General features: G+C 59.5%; 1 protein-coding gene across 1 annotated transcript in view; it reads left to right on the top strand.

Moving 5' to 3' along the window:
• Nucleotides 1-849: 849 nt before the first annotated feature.
• P2RY8 (P2Y receptor family member 8) overlaps nt 850-3,973 on the top strand; it is a 36,346-nt gene continuing 33,222 nt past the window's right edge. The window contains exon 1 of the mRNA XM_035029643.1: nt 850-1,325. The gene's annotated coding sequence lies outside the window, so the exon portion shown is untranslated. The remainder of the gene's footprint in view (nt 1,326-3,973) is intronic.

Below are 3,973 nucleotides of genomic sequence, written 5' to 3'. Positions count from 1 at the left end.
ATGATAATTGGATAAATACTGATAGGTATTGTTAGATATATAGATAGATATTAATAGATTAATAGGTATAGCTAAATATTGATAGATATTAATAGTTATAAATTATCGATACGTACGGATACACAGATGATAGAATTCACATGGAGATTAAGATGACAGGTAGAAATAGATAAACGGTTGATAGGTAATAGATGGCCGACACTTGGATAATAGATAGATGCCTAGAAATACGTGAGGTGATAGAATAATACAGATAATGACAGATAGATACAGTCTACAGATGGTATATCGACGATAGATAGATGACAGATACGTTCAGATAAATGGAAAGTCTATGGAACGCAGATCGATGGATAACCCTGCACCTCCCCGTGGAAGAGCGGCCCTGTGACACCATCACCAGGTCCCCAGAAGTGACTCAACGTCCACAGGACACAGGTGCGGGAGCTCAGAGCTCGATTCCCTGGTATATCTTCCCGGCAGCTTCCGCATCTCTCCCGCCGCACGCAATGTGGTGAATTCGCCCCGTTGCATTGTGGAAACGTCCGCCTCTGCCCTCCAGCCCGCCGCCGCTCCCCGCCGCTGTGGATGCCGACCGGCCCCCCCGTGGGACGTGCAGGGAGTGAGCCAGGAAACTCCCGAAGGCGGGCGTGGCTGTCGCTGCCCCACGGCCGGGCCGTTCTGACCACACACCAAAAGATGTCGCAGTGCACACAGCTTTAAGAATGCAAAAGGAAATATGTTCTGCTAGCAGTTTTTTTCACTTTTTTTTTAATAAAAGAAAAACAGGAATTAGCTCTGTCTGGGTGGAAGGGCATGATTGCTTCTCTGCCTCTAAGTTAGGGGGATTGTCCTTCATCCCCGCCCACGTGCACGGGATTGCATCCAGCAGGCGACACTCGCCGGGTGGGCAGGGTCTCCCCGCGGCCTTATGAAAGCAGCTGTGAGGTCGAGGCTGTGAGGCGGGCACCCCGCCCCGGGCAGGGCGGCGGGTGAGCCTCATAGGAGGTGGGGGGCCCCACGGGCTCGGCCCTCGGCAAAGCCAGCAACGAGCAGACAGTTACTTACACAGGAAATTTCAACACGGGTTTCCTCTCTACCGACCCTGCCTCCCAACCGTGGCTGCCGCTCGGAGGTGGACCCTGGAGAATTTGCATTTTGCAACGGCCAGGCCATGCCCCCGCGAGACCTGCCGGAGCAGAACGGGACAGCCACGGATCACTCAGGGCACCTCTGTCCGCCCGGCCGGCTTGCAAAATGAGGACTGCGGACTTCCCGACACCAGACGCTGAGGCACCGCAGTGGGCGGCCGTCTGAGACTTCAGGTGAGCCCTCTGCCCTGCGCTGCGTCCCTGCATTGTCGGGAATCCCGGAGGTCCGGCGGGGACAGGGTCTCAGCGGTGCAGACGTGGGTGAAAGGGGGTGGTGCCCACCCAGCCAAGCAAACCCCCAGAGAGTGTGCAGAGCCGCCTAGCCGGGAAACCCTCCCTCGAACACTCATCCGGCCCAAGGCACCTGGGCCGGCCGAGCGGGGCCCTGCATTGGGCGGGCAGCTGGGGCCGCCACATTGACAGTCAATGCAGGGGGCCTTGAACGGGGGGGGCGGGGAGGCCCTGAGACCCCGCAGACGAGCCCAGGGTGCCGGACCCTGTAAAACCACGGGGCATTTGAGTCTGTGCCAAGACGCCCCCCAGCAGCGTCTGGGGAGAAGGGGGCTCGCAGCTGGAGCGCCGGTTGGTCTTCGCTAGGGGTCAGTCACACTGGGTCACAAGGAGGCGGAACCCCAGGCCACGTGCTTCTGCGCCCAAACCGAAGACCGTTTCTCGGGGTCCTTGTCCTGTTTATGCCATGCGGATGGTCAGGGGCGGGGCCCTCACGCCGGGTGCTGAGAAAGGGCATCGCCCCAGGAAGAAGCCCGTGGCCGTGGTGGGGATCGTGCCCGCGGGGCCGGACGTTCTCGGATGTTTCCATGCTGGAGGAAAGGCAGGGCGTCGGGGCACGGCCAATGCCAACGTCGGTGCAGGGAGGGGGGTGTGTCCCTGGGAAGGCGGCCCCCAAATCAGATCAGGCGGCAGATGGGACCCAGGTCCCCGGAGGAATCAGGAGGACAGATGTGAGCCTCCAGATGGTGCTTGGAGAAGCGTAGGTGGGTCTGCTTGCCGTGGGAAATATCCCCGCTTAGCCACACCCAGGGAGGCAGGCAGGGCAGCTGGATCCTGTGCAAGGCTCAGCTGGGACCCCCGACCCAAGCACACCCTGTCCCCCTGTCCTGGACATGGCAACACAGCGCACAGTGGGTAAAAGCTGACCACCGCCCTCCTGGAGATGCCCCGTGACCGGGCAGACGAGCCCTTCCGCCAACCCACATCCTGGGGTGTTGCTCCAGGTCCAGCCCCTCAGTCTGCATCTCCTCCTTGCTGTCACCACTGCTGTGCAAGGCACCGCAGCTGGGACCCTCCCTTTCACATCCCCCTTCACGTCCCTGGAGGCAATGGGGTAGGCGGGCAGGATACGGGGACCCAACATGCACCTGCCACCTCGTTCTGCCTCCCCGACTGAGGACGGGGCCTCCGGGAGGTGACCCGCATCTGTCACGGCCCCTCTCATCTTCTCCCCGGGGCGAGCAACACCATAGGGAATCGTGGCCCTGTGACCAAGCTCAGGGAGTAGCTACGGGGACATCCCCGGGGACAGCGCTGGGCTCCCCCCAGCCGTGTGTGTCAGCCACACGGACGGACGCGGGGTGTGCCTTCTCTCTGGAGCAATGAACGGATCCCGCAACTGTGTGCTTCTGAGCCAAGCCGGGATCTCCGGGGTGGGGGAGGACTGCATCCCCATCATTCCTCTGCTCCACATGGGGAAACTGAGGCTGGAAGAGGCGAAGGAAGTTGCCCAAGCACACGGGACCCAGGCTTTCTGCCTCCAGAGCCCTTCAGCTTACCCCACTGCCCGACCGCTGGCCTGCCATCCCATTGATCCAGGCACTGAAAAAGTCATCATGTGCCAGGCTCAGTGCTGAGTGTTTCCGGGAGGGGGAGAAGAATTCAAAATATTGAGCTGCAGACCTGGGTTGCAGGTTGCAAGGATTTGGGGTGGGAAGAAACCCGGGAGGGCTTCCTGGCAGAGGTGGGGCTCGCCAGATCAATGTGGCACCAAGGATGCTGTGAATGGGAGCAGGGGCAGGGATGGGCTCTGTGTGTTCTGGGTGTGGCTGGGGACGAGCCCAGGAGCAGAGTGACATGTTAGCACCCAGCCCAGAAAAGCCACGGAAGCTTCCGGCACTGCTGAGAATTGTGGAGCTGAGCTTTACAAAGAGATCGGGTTGGGGGGTCCTGGTCTGAGTGCCGGGATGAGAGCCGGGTGGGCCTGAGGAGACAACACCACGCACGCAGGTGGAATCTGTGGTTTGCTAGCAGATGACAGGGGCTGCACCAGAGGGGAGAGCATCCCCTGTGATTCCCAATGGCTGGGAGGCAGGGAGGCATGGACCAACGCAGGACCGTGCTGTCTGTTGAAGGTGGTGCTTTTTGTGCAGCCGCTGGTGCTGGCCGGACCCCCAGAGAGGCTCAGGAACGGGTGCTGGGCTGATGGCAGGGACCCTGGGTAACCTCAATATTGTTTACGGGGGGACCCCTGACAGGGAGAGGGGCTGTGGGAAGACAGGGGCAAGGGGGTGTGTCTTGGGACAGAATCAAGTGTCAGATACACAGGACGAGGGGACGGTCTCTTTGATATGGCACGGGTGGCATTTGGGCTGGGTTATTCTGTTGTGCGCTATATGGCATTGGGTGGCATCCCCGGTCTGCACCTGCCAGATGCCAGTACCATTTCCTCCCCCCGAACTTGGAATGTCCAGAAATATCCCCTGGGGGGAGGGGCAAAGTCATGGCTGGTCACAAACCACCGTGATAGATGATAGATCGATGGATAGATAGATAGATAGATAGATAGATAGATAGATAGATAGATAGAT

Source organism: Mirounga leonina, unplaced genomic scaffold (genome assembly GCF_011800145.1).
Source record: "Mirounga leonina isolate KUSES-001 unplaced genomic scaffold, KU_Mleo_1.0 Mir_268, whole genome shotgun sequence".
NCBI classification, from domain to species: domain Eukaryota; kingdom Metazoa; phylum Chordata; class Mammalia; order Carnivora; family Phocidae; genus Mirounga; species Mirounga leonina.
This window is presented reverse-complemented; position numbering and strand designations above follow the sequence as displayed.